Source organism: Cavia porcellus, unplaced genomic scaffold, assembly GCF_034190915.1.
Source record: "Cavia porcellus strain 051 isolate PalLab524CR breed Dunkin Hartley unplaced genomic scaffold, mCavPor4.1 scaffold_3, whole genome shotgun sequence".
Classification (NCBI taxonomy): domain Eukaryota; kingdom Metazoa; phylum Chordata; class Mammalia; order Rodentia; family Caviidae; genus Cavia; species Cavia porcellus.
This window is the reverse complement of record NW_026947486.1, coordinates 66,978,618-66,995,395: the sequence shown is the minus strand read 5'-3', so window position 1 is coordinate 66,995,395 and position 16,778 is coordinate 66,978,618. Positions and strand designations below refer to the sequence as shown.

The 16,778-nt window shown below is 44.3% G+C and overlaps 1 protein-coding gene across 10 annotated transcripts in view; it reads right to left on the bottom strand.

Annotated features, from left to right (window-relative positions):
* The window catches only part of Frmpd3 (FERM and PDZ domain containing 3), a 151,902-nt gene extending 135,383 nt beyond the window's left edge, over nucleotides 1–16,519 (bottom strand). For 2 of the 10 annotated variants that reach the window (XM_013150215.3, XM_063246252.1), the window contains exon 1: nucleotides 15,926–16,519. The gene's annotated coding sequence lies outside the window, so the exon portion shown is untranslated. The remainder of the gene's footprint in view (nucleotides 1–15,925) is intronic. The other 8 variants (XM_063246248.1, XM_063246258.1, XM_063246253.1 and 5 more) reach the window with 6 other exon arrangements.
* Nucleotides 16,520–16,778: the final 259 nt, after the last annotated feature.

Here is a 16,778-nt window from a genome sequence, read left to right as displayed (position 1 = left end):
CGGAGTCAATTGTGTATCCAGATGTGAAATGGTGGGTCATGGCTAAAAGCTGCATTCTCCAAAGCAGTTATGTGGATGTTAAAACGGTGTATCTAAAAAGGAAAAGGGGAAGGTGGTAATCTATGTTCAAATACACGTATATTAGAAACCACAAGTAACTTTGGAAGGTTTTCTGCAAGACTTCTCAGAGCCTTTAACATGTTCCTTTGCATTTTGAAATCTAAAAGGGGTATTTCCCAAGCCTATTTGGCTACAAATAGGGCAGCTTAGAGGACTAAGGTTTTATTTGAAGTATTTCTCCTCTGAAGTAACATAGTTATATTTCCATAGTAGTCCCTAACCCAAACCCAATAGAGTGACCATAATGGTGGAAAAGTCAGGCATCCTTATGTTTAAAAAAGATAGTGACAGTTGCATCGAATCAAATACCATTTCAAGGGAAGATATTAATGACCAGAGGACCTTGATGATATGGATGCCTCATATCACTCATTATAGGTGGTTGTTACATAGGTTGGCTATCACCAACTGGCATACTTATATCCTATAGACCTCCAGGGCCTTTAATATTTAGCTTTTTTGTGTTGTATCTGGGAGACTAGATAGAGGGAACTGAGGAAAGTTTTCCACCCCAAGATATGTCTATTTCCTGTGTCAAACTCATGTTTGATAACTGGTCCTTTCTTCCAAAAGCATTTGACTTTTGTAAACTTGTTCTCCAGCAATACCCCAACCGCCATTCTCAAGAGCTCTCTGGGCCTCCTGCTTCAAGAAAGGCTAGCTATGAACAAGGACCTTTTGCTAGATTCTCTCACATATGTGCATGAACCAGTCACCTCCTTATAGTGCACAGAATTAGAAAAAATGGGGGCATTAGAGAGAACTTGAGGACTGTGGATATTCAAACCACTCTTCTACTATTCAACTTAGAGTCCTACCCAAATGGGTCCCCTCAAAATAGTAGAGCTCAGTGGTATAGGCACCGAGGTGTTTTTCTTAATCCTGGAATGATCAGCTACCTAAGAACAAGCTATTCTCATCCAGTCAGCCAGAAGCTTTCCCAAAGTGAGAACTGTGCAACATTAGGTTGCTGTGCCTGCCCGGAGAAACCAGAAGTACCATATTGGGTTCTACAAAGGACCAGAAGAAGCAGCCTCATGAATCAGAGTCCTGCCAAAGGAAAGTGATAAATACACTATAAGGTCAATAGGCTGGGGCCTGTTTTATGTCATGGGCCATGTGAAGAGCTATGACTCTTGAGGCAGGACACATAGGGGCTGCAGACAACATTGTTCATGAAATTTCAGTGGCCCTTCAGGTTAAAAAGCTCAACTGTGGAACCACATCACAAGAGGAATCACTCGGCAAACTGGATAGATTTAGCCCCTCAAGTACAATAAAAGTCAAAAGACAGATTTGAGAAACAGTGATAGCTATATTCTGATGGCTTAAAGGCACTACCAAAGGGAAAGACTGCTCTCGGCTTGATATTAAAAATGTTCTGACACATTCAGCAGTGGAATGGGCAACTTCAAGAGATGATGTCTTGCTGAGCAGAGTCACATACTCAAGCGGGTAACAAAACTAGGTGATCTCTAAAGTCTCTTACCCTTTCTGACCTTGCCTTTCCTCTCATCCATAAATGTTTCTGTCTTGTCACTGCAATGCTTCCTAGTTTATTGCAGACCAGAATCACAGTGTTACCGACAAACAAAAGCCAAAAGGCATCAGCAGAATGGAGGTGGCCTCAAGCCTGGCTCCTCACTCCACTCCCACCTAAGTCATCACATTTTACTATCCCCTTTACCAGGGCTCTCATAATCTGATAAACTAATCTACACTAATGGGATCATGAATGCTAATGAATTAATGTGTTACCTTCCCGAGTGACATATTTGCATTTTAACAGAGGTCTTCTGGAGATAATGCTTTAACTCAAAGGAGTGATTAATGTTGAAATTTCCACTGTTTGACACTCTAGCAAAGGAGATATTTTTTGAAAAGGGAAGCCTTTTCCATCCTTCATAGCAGACCATCTGCTAGAAGAGGGGAAAAAAGCCTGATCCTGCCCTTGAGGGGTTTACAGTTTATTATAGCTGGGAAATTACAATGGCTAATATTTATCGAAGCTCCATTAAGTGCTAAATAAACATTATTTTTGAATCCTCAGTACGAAATCCTCTGATTAGGTATTTTTCTGATAAAGAGACTGAGCCTCAGAGAAGTTGTTAGTTAGGACTGCATTTCATTGACTGGAGGGTATTATTAGCTATAAGATGCAAAATTTTCTCAGGTTTCCCTAGGAAAGAAAAAAAATGTTGCCAATTAAAGGACAGTCACTATGGATAGTAAGAAACATTTCAGTTTCAAAAATGTTAAAAATATGTCTTTGAAACCGTGAAATATAGTAAATGGTAAGGCTGGCTCCAGAGCACACTTTCTGCCTAACGCTGTTTATAGAACTCAGAACGGAAATAGCTGGGGAACACTTTGATATAATAGTATAATAGCAAGTACATATTAATATTTTAAAGCAAAATGGTTACACAAATACCCAAAAGATTGCAGACTGAGTCTGAGGTCAACAGCAAGACATGATGATGAGGAGCATGAACTTTAGTGGTGACAGAAACATAGGCAATATGTACGGTAGATGGATCAGGCCAGGCTGTGTCTGAGGCAGTGGTGGAGAGGGCTAGCAGGTAGCCTCCAATTCTGTATGTCAGTTTTTGAGGATATGGCATACTGAATGGCTTGGCTAAAGTGAAAATGTTAATTACAGAGATCACAGAAGGTACCTTAGTGAGATAAAGAAGGGAAGGCAAGTGAACTGGCAGATGGTCATGAAGGTCAGTGCTATGGTTTTAATATGGGTAGTGTTCCCAATGGTCCATATGTTACAGACTTAGTCCCCAGGCTAGCAGTATTAGAACACTCAGTGGACCTTAAAGAGGTGGGCTCTTATGGGAAGTTCTTAGGACACTGGGGGCGTGCCCTGGAAAGGGATTGTAGGATCCTGGTCGCTTCTTCTTTCTGCTTCTGGCTTGTGTCATGAGTAGTTTTCTCCTCCATGTACTCTCACCACAATGTGCCACCTTCTCCAGAGTCTCAAAGCAATGGAGCCACCAGATATTGATCTGAAACTTCCAGAACCATGAGTCAAATAAACCATTTCATTTTATAAGTTAATTACCTCCAGTATTTTATTATACTGAAGATCTCTTTAGGCGCATCTTCTTCACTCAAAGAGGAAGCTGCAGAGAGCCATGGCTGTGTAAGGCATAACCTTAAGCCCTGCTGCTGAAGCATGAGCCTTTCTCCCTGCAGCTATATGAGGAGCTACAGCCTGGATGATGTGCAGCTCACTCTCACCCTCCAGCTAATCACCAGTGGTTGTGGAGACCCTACAATGTGGGTCTGGCTGTCCTGAAGGGTGCATGACTGAAAGAGGCAGCAAGAAAGCTCCCTAGCTGTGTAGAAAGATGAGCACACAGAAAGTCACAGAAATATGGGGCAGTAGACTCAAGTGCTGAATTGTAGTACAAAAACTGGTTCAGAGTCCAAAAAGAGGGGGAATTACGGATATTTTTCTCCTCTCTCTCTATATTTTTTTGTTCTCAGAGGTATTTTTATAGCCAGGAAAAAGGTGCAATTTAAACAAGTAGGTATCCAATATACGCTAGAATAGTCAGAAAAGGCTTCATAGCCTAGGCTGGACTTGAGCAAGTTGGATAGAGGGTATGATGAAAGGATTTGTAAAAGCAGAGAAAAAGGAGCCACTGCAGAGCAGGGAATCAGCAGAAGATGACTACAGAGAGAGGAATAAGCACAGAGTAAGGTATAGTAGAAATAGGACATAAGAAGAGTCTGGGGATAAAAGAAGAAATAGGACATAGGAGAGTCTAGGGATAAGAAATAAGTGAGACAGTGATTTTTATAATATTAATATATAATAATCGCCTATTTTTCATTGCTATAACAAAATACCCAATTCAGGTTACTTTGTGAGGAAAAGACATTTATTTAGCTCACAGTTCTGAAGGTTTAACTGCTCATACCTGATGACAGCCTTCTTTTTGGGAGAGTCTTGAGATGGCACAGTGCATCAGACGGCAAGATACAGGGAGTGTGCGTATGTTGTTTCTGTTCTCATTCTCTTTTTACGAAGCCATCAATATGTATTCATGAGGAATCTACCCTGAAGACCTTATCTAATCCTAATCACTTCCCAAAGGCCCCTTCTCTGAATACCGCAGTCAGTTTCTATCCTCTTAATAGCTCACAGTGGGGATTAACTTTCAACACAAGAACCCTTGGGGGACACACTCAAGCTATACCTAAACCACAGCAAGTGAAGTGTGTGTGTATAACATACACATGTTATACACATATGTATATATAATAGTAAATCCCAGCTGTTGTAGAAGGCAAGCCTTAAGATATAGGAATAGGAGCTTCTTTTTGACATAGTAAGGAAAAGGGTGCTATTATAGGTTCTTGAGCAGGGAGTGACATGATGGAAGATGTTTTAAGGAGATTCCTTTGGCAGCAGCATTGAAGGATCACTTGTCAGGGAGAAGGAGGCTGAAAGCAGAGAGACCAGTTAGGAGCCTGCTGCAGTAAACAGGCATGAGGTTATGAGAGGTTGGCTTGTGATGGTGGCAGTGGGAATGGTCAAGAAGGGTCAGATTCATGAGGTGCCTGTGAGAGACGAACTCCAAGACATGCTAGTGAGTGACTGGAATGGGGAGGGTGTGACTGATTCTAGGCTCAACTCTTGGACTATTGAAAGAGTGATAGTGTCATTAATAGAGGGAAGAGGGACAGGGGTTGGCAGAGAGTGCAAAAAGGGAAAGGTTAGAGAGGAGATCCTTTGTTTGGTTTTAGCGGTGTTGAATTCAAAATAATGGTAAACCCCCAAAAGGAAAAATTCTTACAGGTAACAATGATATGAAACTGGAGTTCATGTTAAAGGCCAGGTTTGATCATTTCCAGCAATCACCTAGAACTCCAAAGCAGGGCAAGCTATATTTAGACTAAGCATGGAAAACTCTAAAAGGGTTAAGGGAAGAAAAAGAAAAACCAGTCCCAACACTCATTTCTGATTTAGACTTTGCAGTTGACAATCTTTAAACTATGTGGCAACAGCAGGCTGGTGGGTCTGTTTAAAGATCTCTCTCCTTTTTTCTGTCAGTGAGTGATTTCTTTACATTTTAGAAAGATTACTGCTAGACTGTAAGTGATAAGATGAATATGGACTAACACTTGGTTTATTAATTATATCTGAATTCTCTACAATTTCACTGATGGTGGTAACAAAGCCAGTGTGATACATAGAATCCCTATCAGTCCTGTGAGAGGTCTGGTTTTTCTGAGACCCAGTGCACAAATCAGATTCAGACATTTGGCCATTTTTATTTAGAATCAAAGGCAATTCTCATACAAAAAGCTACTGGGTATCTCAGTCCCCTCCCCATCAAATGGCAAGGCATCTAAAACTGATTTGCTTGGGTCCTGGTGAAATGTGGGATGATAGAGAACAATTATTTTATGGAAAAATGTATAGTTCAGAGACAGTTCTTGGGAAAAAAACAGTGAATGCAGACTTCCAAATTGAGAAGATCTTGACACTTACTTGGTTGACTAAAGCAGTTGTTGCCACCAACGACTTCTTTCTGCTTCTAATGAGTTTTTCATGAGAAGGGTAGTAAATATGACAACTGCTATAGTCAGCAACTTGCATTCTTTCTTCTCAATCCTTCAACCCCACCTGCATAAGCATTTTCCATTCTGGACACCTGCTCACTTCTCAACTGCCCTCCTCCCAACTATTACCCTTCCCTCAAATTAGCAAGCAGAAGATGAGCAGAAATCAAAAAAAGAAACTGTCATTAGGAAAGTGCTGAAGGCCGCTGGTCAACAGACTAGGCAGTTGTGTGTGTGTGTGTGTGTGTGTGTGTGTGTGTGTGTGTGTGTGTGTTACTGGGAGTGCGAGCAGTATTCATCAACCAGTCTAGCCATCTGTTACTCTGTTTCCCCAGAGAATTTGGAGAAGCAGCAAACAGAAGCCTGTTTGAAAGGGTTGTCCTGCCCCAAGGGCAGAGCTCCCTTGGTGATTAGGAGCCCATAGCCCAGGCAGACTTGTTCTACTCATTCATCTATATTTTTTATAATTTTTGTTTTTATTAGTGTATGTTTGCAGTATATAATGACTTCATTCATTGTGGTCATTCATCTTTAGAAGGCATCATATTGTCCCACACAAAAGCCAACAGAAGGGGGCTAAAATCTCACACACATCCCTTTATCTGCATTTTTTTAAATCCAGAGCTGGAGGACTTGGTGTAGACACCTGCCCAGAGTTGACATTCAGCAGACTGGGTAGAGAAGGGAGAGCTGGTATATGAAGAAAATCAGGCAGACAAAGGCCTCCACTGTCACTCTCCCACCTACCTGTGAACTCTTCACTGAGTTCTCCATACCAGCTGGAACACCAGGGCTCCAGCTGGCATCAAAATGCTGTGGTAGCTCTTGCCATACCCAGGCACAGGTGTGACCTCTACTGGGACAATTCCCAACTGCTTAGAGGAGTTTTCAAACTGATTCTACCAGAGAAGTTGAAACATGTCTCCTGCCTCTCAGTGGGTCTCAGAGATCTTGGGGGCTTGAAACAGACCAGATATATAGGCAGCCCCTGCTTCTGGCCTCCCTGTTGGGGGATGTAGCACTCAGCCCCTTAGCCCTCATCCCTGCATTCTGAAGCCAAATTCCTCATTGCTCACTCTTTCAGGCCACAGTCTTGAAAGGCCCATTGCAGATCTATTCTACTTGGGATGGTTAACCCATTTCCATCTTAGTTCCATGAGATTCCTTCTGGGTCCTGCCCCAGAAGGCCCTGAGGGTGTGAGGCAAAGAACATGTGAATATTCAAGCTGAGAGGGAGGAGAGAAGTAGACAAAAACAAGCCAAGACAGCCTACCTGGTGGATTACTAGCCATCCCAAAGCCATAAATGCATGTTGGATTTGACCTTCCCCTTCCTGCCCATTGCCACTATCCTAATTACCTCTCACTATGTGGTAATATCTAACAAGCTAACTTCACATCTCTCCCTATTTTAGTTGATTCTGCTTCTTATTATACGGTTGACTATCCTAAAGCACTGTGTGTAATTGTCCAGAAGCCTTCTAGTGTCTCCCCAAGCCCAAACTACTCATTCTGACACCAAAAGTCCCCCAAATCTGGGTGTTCCTTAGTCAGCGAAGTATGTTTTCCCACTGTGCCTCTGTATCCATCTTCTCTCGTCAGACCTCATGTTCAGGCTTCCTTGATCATATTCCAACAATCTGCACCTCCAGTCTTTTTCCTACACTGTTCCTTTCCCTTGGAAGTCTGCTCTTTTGCTAGCTAACAATGTGACTCTTATGCCTTATACAAAATCAAACTCAAGTTCAACCTCTTCTGGGAGGCATTGTCTCTGTTCTAGCCTATACTGTCAATCTCTCTGAGTCCTGAACCCTTACAACGCTGTTTGGAGCAAATAATATGGCATCTAATTGTTTTCTATCTTGCATTATGATTATTTACATGAACAAATATTTTCTGTTAAATTACAAATTTCTAAAGAGAAGTGTCATTGCTTTCCCCTTCTCACCATAACATGAGCATATGCTAGGCCAGGAGTGCTCCATAGACTTCTATTCACATCTTAACTTCAAAATGAAGGCAGATGAGATAAATGAAGACCTTCTAAGGATCTCCTTTGTACGTGCCCTCCCCTTCTTCAAAAAAAAAAATGCTCAGGTAGCTGAGATTGCCCAGAGGCCTGGGCAACCAATCTGCTGTCAGATCCTAGCTTCCTGAGCACTCCCACCTCCTAAGCTTTTCTGAGTGATCAATAATGCCGCTTAAGTGATCAATCTGAAACACAATGGGCTGCAGGGACCAGCATTTGATTAACTCCAGAGAATAAATGCATGCTGGAAGAGATGGAACAGGGAGGGAGGAATTGAAGAGAAATCAAGAAGAAAGATGAGCTGAAAAAATGGAGAGGAAGAGGTTTTATGAATGAGGATATGATAAGAAGGAGCAGACAGTAGTTTATATCTGATATGATTCCACAGCCTAAGCAATTTTTATTGAGGTGACTAAGTAATTCTGGGAGCCCAATAGATATCCTGTGACTGCTGGGCAATTTTTGACTTTGGTAGGAACACTATTGCCATAATCCACCAAGGGCTCACACAGGTGCCATATAGAATGAAGTAAGCACAGGATGGAGACTTCAAGGGATCTAAAGGAAGGACTTGGGTCTTGGGTCTATAGAAATCTCAAGTTCTAGCATCCTCCATGCCTGCACCTAAGCCCAATGACTCAGACACCCATGATGATATGGAACAGAAGGCTGATCTTAATGGTGATATCAGCATTATTTTCTCTCTGTCTGGTTATACATCATATCCCTCCTGTTAATATAATAAGGTGTTTCTTTTGGATTTTTTCCCAGAGGGCCCAAATAGCTAGCTATACTAAATTTTCTAGAAAGATAGTGTTATCTGGAAAACACCAGAGCAGATGGCTTCTTACTGTGAGAAAGTTCCTCCTTTAATCTACCCTTAATTCCTGCTGCTATCATTAAAAACGCATCCTTCATGTATGAAGGCATCATTGCTCTCCCCATTACTTCCTCCTTCCTTACCCTACTCACTCATGGTAAGTAAAGCAGGTTTCTTCTACCGTCAAATTCATTGCCCACCTTCTTTTATTTCTGTATACTATTGTAAGAACCTCCTAACTGGTCTTCTTGCCTCCAGGATGACTTACTTCCTTTTAATCAATCTTTGATAAAGGAAAAAAGAGACAAAAAGAAGCATAAACACGAATCTTATGAAGCCCAGAACCGAAGTTCATTTATAGAAAATAAGGGCACAGCACAACAAGAAATAACAACAAGACCACAAACTAGAATAATAAAAGACAAACCAGAAAAGGGGATATTGTGCAGAACAACCGGTTTAATTTCTCTAACAAGTCAAAGTGGGCTGTTGAAAAAGACCTTCAAAGAAGGAAAAGCCAAACATAATGTAGATTTTGGATTTTGATTCAAACAAGCTACCTGTAAAACACGTTTTGAAATAATTGATGTTTGATTAAGGATGAGGTAGCAAATAACACAAAAACATTATTGTTACTTTTGTTAGAGGTGTTAAAGTTATTGTGGTTGTGTGAGAAAATGTCCATTTTTAAGAAAGGCATAAAGAAGTATAAGGGATGGAAGGACATGGTCAATGCTTAGAATCTCTTTTCAAACACTTCAGCAAAGAAAAAAGGACACACAAAATGAATATGGTAAAATCCTGATAATTAATATGGATAATAATGTGGATAATTAATATAGATAATTAATGTACTACTTTGTCTTTTTTTCAGGTTGAAAATGTTCATAAATAAAGAACAAAAAAACTGGTGTGATGATGCATGTCTTTAACCCTAGCACTCTGGAAGGCTGAGGCAGAAGGATCCCAAGTTGAAGTTCAGCCTTGGGAGATTTAGCAATTTAGCAAGACCCTGTCAGGGAGTGGATATAGCTCAGTGTAAACGCCCTTGGTTCAATCCCTAGCATTGTAAAGATAAGAAAGAAAGAAAGAAAGAAAGAAAGAAAGAAAGAAAGAAAGAAAGAAAGAAAAAAAGAAAGAAAGAAAGAAAGAAAGAAAGAAAGAAACAATCATTCAGTATATTCCAGTCTACCTTCTTAGTCTTGATTTCTATACCTATCCATTTCTCTGGAACACAACTGCCCCATGTTCTTGCTGAAGTTATTTCTGTTTGAATTTCATTCCTTCACTTATGTATCTATTCATCTCTTCATTCAATAAATATTTATAAAGTCTTTTCCTATATACTGGATATTGTAAATGCAGATATAACTAAGAATGAAAACAAGGAATTTCCTTTGTCTTCAGATCCTTCACAGCAGCTAGCATAGTACCATGTGTGTATTAGATGCTCAATAAATGTTTACTGGCCAAATGTGCAGGAGGACTTACTAGAATCCCAAACTGATGTGCATCAATAATATTCAACACAAATTCAACAAATGTTTATTGAGCATCTACTATATGTAAGCCATTGTGTGCTATAGAGATTTAAGAAAGATGAAGAACGTCAGGCTTTTTGGGCATTCAACTAATAATAATGTAAGACAAACTCACATAGGAAATTATATTGCATGTGAAGAATATATGTGTTAAAGTTTTAAGAAACAGTATGGAGTGTCTCAATAATATACTCGCCAAATGTATTTTAGAGATAAAATATATTTTAGAGACAGTAAGTGCCAGAGAAGTTCAGGAGAGAGAGAGACAGACAGACAGACAGACAGCACTTTGGTTTAGAATGATGAACGAAGATTTCATAGAGAAATAGAATTTGAATATAGAGTTGAAGGATATGTATGGTGGTATCTGTATAGGAAAAGAGCATAGGCAGAGAAGAGAAGGCATTCCAGTAAGTGGGATGGCCATGAATGAAAACATAGATGTAAATAATGTAAAAAAGGTATATTTAGGAGATAAAGAAAAAAACATACCTGTAGTTAGGATACACATGGAATTATACCTATACTGTTTCTAAAGTATGCCAAGGGGATCAGAACCATTTGGGGGAGTTTGTTAAATTCCTATACCTGGATTCTAGCTTCCATACCTACTGTAGCAGAAGCTCGGGAAGTGGGATTCAGCAGCTGCATTATTACAAGTTCCCGCAAGTGATTTTTATGCCACATTAACGTGAGAATCAGTGATGTGGACACGGAGCAAGAAATGAGGTTGGAAGAATACACAAGATGAGGCCACTCAAAGAAGGCCTTGAGGACAGGTGAAGGAGGTGAGATTCTGTCCCACAGGCAATCAGTTATCACCCTCTAAGAATGCTGATCTGAAGTTTCATAAATAAAGTGTATTTTGGAATGTTAATCTGTCAGGTGGTACTATGGGCTGGAAAGGAAAGAGACAAGTGTGGACATGAGGTAGTGGCAGGGGACAGAGTGGACTAGGATGGTCAGAAGTGGTTCTGCTTTTTCTTTCTTTCTTTCTTTCTTTCTTTCTTTCTTTCTTTCTTTCTTCTTCTTTCTTTTTGTGTTTTTGAGTCAGGGTTTTACTATACAGTTCAGGCTGGCCTTGAACTCACTTTGTACCCCAGCTGGTCTTGAACTCTTGGGGATCCTCTTCCTCAGCCTCCCAAGTGCTGGGATTAAAGACGTGAGCCACCGTGTGTGGTTTATGGTTCCGGTATCTAGCATGGGAGACTAGAAGACATGTGGTAAGAGAAGAGTCAGAAGAGCAAGTTGCTTTTTAGAGACGATCAGATGATGGCACACATCATGCAGGGGGAAATGTTTAGCTGGCAGCTGGAAATACAGAACTTAACCTCAGGAGCAGGCTTAAGTCTGGGCTAGGGAAGCGGGAATGACCAGTAGGGGGGTGTTAGGGGAAAGCCCTGACAGCTAGGCATCCCTGCCAATAAAGAAAGGAGAAGCAGGAGGATTTGGAGAACACCCAGATTTGAAGAGTAGGTACAAGTAGCAAGAAAGGAAAAAAAAAAGGGGGGGGGATTACAAAGGTAGAAAGACACCCCAACAGTATGACTAGGCAAAGAGCTCTTTCACAAGCTAGGAATGGCTACAGCAGCTAATGTGAGTGAGGCTGAGTCTCAGAGAGAGAGAGAGAGAGAGAGAGAGAGAGAGAGAGAGAGAGACAGAGACAGAGACAGAGACAGAGACAGAGACAGAGACAGAGAGAGAGAGAGATCCTTAGCACTTGTTCCAAAAAATCCTGCTGATGTGTATGCACCTGCTCAGGCTCATGCTCATGAACACAAACATACAGACTCCTGCATATATACAGATAGCCCCTCCTTTATCTCATCTCACCCCACCACTGCGTCATACACACTCCAGTTTCTAGGTTCATTCTCTCTCTCTCTCTCTCTCTCTCTCTCTCTCTCTCTGTGTGTGTGTGTGTGTGTGTGTCTTTCTTTGTTTTTGTAGCAGGAATTGAACTAGAGAACTTGCAATTGCCAGGCAGGCACTGTGCCACGGAGCTATATCCCTGGTCCTATATTCATTTTCTGACTAGGAAGAAGTAGGTGCTAGTGTGCCACTGGCCTGTTAATGTTCCATTGTATGACTGGCGCTTCTCATCTCAGAAAAGGGAGTGTTGCCCATCATGGTGGAAAACAATACAGAACCCCAAGATTACCGTCTTTTCTTTAGCAACTCAGTTGAGAGGGAACTGAAAAGGAGGAAAGATAGTGGGGTTTTTTCCACTTACTCCAAACACTGCCACCTTGATTCTGGCCCTCAGAGTTTTCAGTGCACTGCAAGGTCCAGCTAATTTTAAGAGTGTTTCATTTTGGCTGCAGAAAATACAAAAGGACATTTTCTTTTCTGAATTTATGGTAAGGAAGAAAATAGAAGTCCTTGAAAGAAGAGCCAGATTTGAGTTTTCTGCTGAGAGTGCTGATGGCTTTAAGCCTGGTCCTCAAACTGATGCTGACTTGGGTGTGGCTTCCTCCCAGAGACCTGTCCAAAATCAGTGTCCTCACCCAGGATCAATGGATACAACTCCAGTCCCCCTACAAGTGATTGTTAGGGCCTATGTGGAGGTATAAGGCTTCAGAAGCTAAACTCCAGGTATATATAGTGGTATGTGTGTGTGTTTATTGTGTACAATTATTGTGTGTATATATATATGTGTGTGTGCAATTTTATGTGTATATAGTTTCAGCTAGCTGAAGGCCCCAAAATATAAGAGCTCCTTCCTCTGTTGCACTATTGCCACTTCTTCAGGGCACCTTACCAAAGCTGACCATGGAGCCCAATCATTTACACAGGGTTGCAGAGGAAAGAGTGCTTCTGTGGTCCTACATCTACTCATCCTCCCTCCAAGGGCTAAAATAGGATTACTGCAGTAGGGAAATGCTGGCCAAATGCTTCTCTACCACCTATACCCTCCACCTTTCCTCTAGGACTACATCTACCTCACCTCACCCTCATCTCCACTTCCAGTGCCTTGCCTAGCCTGTGACTGTCATCAGCAATTTCAGGGTTTTCTTCTTGCATATTGTTTTAACCTACTACTGCTTCCAAAGAGTGTCATTGGTGGCAACATCTCTCATTCTAGTCATGTAGTTCATTTCTCAAGACCCTTGCACTGCAGCACTTACCAGTACTTACTAGAATGGCAAGACCCTTGCCTGATTCAAAATAGGTCCCTAGCCTTCTCCTCTAAGGGAGTAGAAGCTCCATTGTGGTGCTCACTAGCACAGTATCAACAACATTGCTAGTTTGTTCTTATGGGATCACTTGCTGGTCAGGTTTAGAACCTGGCCACTGCAGAATGGCTGTGATCTGGATGGTCAGAGTTAGGAGCCCGGGGCATCCACCCCATACTCTGGCTGTTCTCTCCCTAGTGGCCTTAGCCTATACTTGTAGACAATTGTGGTGGTGGGTGTTGGTAAGAGAGAGGGGAGGATATTTCCACATGCAGCACTGAGTCTTTTTTTTCTTGCTTAGATCATGTCCCCTCCCTTCTCAGAATCCTGCAGTGACTCCTGATTGCCTCTCGACTCTATTTAAACCTCTCAAAGGGCCTCACAGTTCTCCATAATTACATCCCACCCTCCACATCCCCACTCCCACACAATCGTGCATAACTCAGGCCCAGACAGAAACCAGACAGGCGACACTATCCACAGATGCTCCTGGCTTGAGTCCTGCCACAGGTGCCTGAAAGCCTCATCAACAGAGCCACTCTTTAGCCTCGTTTAAAAATGGCAAATGTTACCTGTGAGGTATAAGCAGCAAACCTCTAATTAGTTATCAACACCTAGCCCCGCAGGGATTCTGCCATCGGATTTGACCAAGTAGGCAGCCAAGCCTAACCTAAATGATCTAAGGGGGTGGAGAAGAGGAGCTATGAGCTATGAATGGCCCAGGGGAGGGGTAGGAGCCAGTAAGGGGTTCTGACATGGAAGCTATCTCTGTCACAATATTACCAAAGGCTACAGTCTGCCAGAGCCTACTTAAAATCAGTCAAACCCACTAGACCTTGTCCCCCACCCAATCTGGCTTCCCCCTCCAAGCACAGGTACACATTGTCGTATTTCACCTTAGGAGTACCCTAAGGCCAAACTACTGAGGTTGAGGTATTTTTGCATGTGGTCCTGTCACACACACAAAAATAATCCATGAAATTTGGTAGACACAGCATGTTTGCTTGGGCATAGCCAAGTCTTGTTGAGGTCTCTTGAGGGGGAGGGGCTGAGTGCTCTTTGCTCTGTGGAAATAGCAAAAGCTTCCCAGGAAAGCTCTGATGGCTCCCAGGAAGCTGGGAACTGGGTTCCTCTTGCTTCTCTAGCAGTGAGTTTGACAGGCAGGGAAGAGGAGAGGCAAGGTCTTTCAGTGGAGGGCTCTGGTGGCATAATCGCCAGACTAGTCAGGGCCCTCTAGGCCTAGACATGCATGCTGTTTATCAGAGTCTCCAGCTTGGAAAACTCACTTGATACTTTGCTCTACGTCAGCATAGAGTCCCCCAAACCTCCATTCCCAAAAGGGTGTCCCCAAAGGAGCCTAGATCTAACAGCCTTGTCTCCAAGGAGCAGCAGAAGAGACAGCCACAACCTCCCTAAGAGCTGCAGGATGCTGAGACTACTCCAGTGGACTCCAGTGTTCTGCAGCTAGCCAAGATGCCAAGGGAGGCTCAAGTCTGGCAGAATCCAGTGTTCACTGTGATCAAGGGCTCTTCAGGGGCAGTGATGATATGGGTGGGAATACCACCTGCTTCTGGGGCAAGGTGTTAAGCATTTGTCTCTGCAGTGGCTTTAGTGTGTGTGTGTGTGTGTGTGTGTGTGTGTGTGTGTGTGTGTACAGCAAGCTTAGTTGCTCAGATGTAGAAGACTATGACTACATGAGCTGGATGTGCTTTTTGCCAGATAAACTTCCTAATGGCTCTGGTGGAGGTGTTCACCAGTAAGTAAGCTTAGGGGGTGCAGTGGCTGTGAGGGTGGGGGGAGAAGCAGGTACTGGATCTGCAGTAACATGCAATTGTCATGTAGTTCTCAGGGACACTCTGAGAAAACACATATACACTCTCTGAGCTCCAAAAGCACCAGACAGGGAAGAGTCTGTGAGTTGGTGTTTGTGTGTGTGTGTGTGTGTGTGTGTGTTTTAGCAGTACTGAAGGGAGTGCATGTATATATTTGAGTGACTGCTATATTAGCATTATTAGTGGGAGGAGACAAGTGTAGCTTTGTATGTGTGTTTTCTCTTTGGATGGGGGTGTCTGTAGTTGAGCGCTCGGGAAGGTGATGCTGCTGTGTGTGTGTGTGTGTGTGTGTGTGTGTGTGTGTGTGTGAGCGTGTGCGCGCGCACGCGCGTGTCAGTGCCCGCTTGTGAACATGGCCCCGGGAAACCATGCACATGCTTTAGACAGCTGTTTCTGGCAGCCCTGGGGCTTGGGCTTTGCCAGGCACCTCAGTGAAGTGGCCACCTCCCAGCAGCCAGGCCCCGCATCTCGACAGCTCTCCCAACTGTGTCCACAGCCCTAGCACACACACACACAAAGGATCCATAATGAATACCCTGCACTCTCCTGCACTCAGCTTCTCACCCTGCAACCCTAGTGGCCAAGGTGAGCCCGCCAAGCCAACGATTCACCCGGGCAGTAGGCAGTCAGCCTGATGCTCCCCTGCCTGCCCAAACTCCAGGCAGCCCGACGCTAGGCGCCCACCACCCAGTCCTCAGCTCCAGGGACTTACTAGCGCCAGGAGCTCCCGAGCTCGCCCTGGGCGGCCCGCCCCCGCTGCCATCCACCCCTGGTCGGGCTGAGACTGCGGGCGCGCCCCCCTGAAGGAAGAGCGCTTCTTACCTTCCTCCTCCTCTTCCTCCTCCTCTGCCTCAGCGGCGCGGCAGCGGCAGCGGCAGCGGCGGCGCACAGGCAGTGGCAACGGCGGCGGGACTAGGGCGCCCGTGTCCCCGAGCTCGACACGGGCGTGGGGCTCAGTGGCGCCGGGCGGCGGGGAGGGCAGAGATTGGCGGGGCGGCTGCAGCTGGCCCGGGACGTGGGGAGCTGGCGCGCAGGCAGCGGGCTGCGGGCAGGTTGGCAGCGGCGGGCGCGGGCTCCTCGGGCAGGTTCCATGGCTGCGCCGCGGGCGGCACCATCGCCGTGGCTCTTTCCTTGCTTTCTTGCTCCAGGAGTGCGGCAGGCTGCGAGGTGACGGATGGCGCCGAGGCTGCCGGACGGCCGAGTAGGGGAGGGGAGAGGGGGCGGGGGAGGGGAAGGGGAGGGAGGAAGAAAGAGGGGAGTGCAGAATGAGGGGCCTCTCCAGCGCCTTCCGACCCTCGAGTGCTGGCGTCGGTTTCCCCGAATCGGAAAGCTGCTTAAAGGCACAGCTTCTGGCTCGGGTCACAACTAAAAATAAACACAAAATTGACAATTGAGGAAAGACTCTCCCAAGACACGTCCCAGCAACCCAGCCACCTAGTCCGCCGTCACTGCCTCACTTCTTGAACCAGACCGTTCTAGCTGGGCTCTGCCGGGAACTGCTGTCAGCTAAGAGGGCAAGCCAATTTCCAAAGTGAACCCTGGAAAGGGTGTGGGGTGAGAAAGACTGCGGAAAAGGGGCAGCGGGAAAACGCTAGCTTCAGGGACTTCATTCCTTGGCCCCCGACCTTGCCTCTTGCCCCTGGTTTGCTCGCCTTCCGCTGGGGATGCCCTCCCT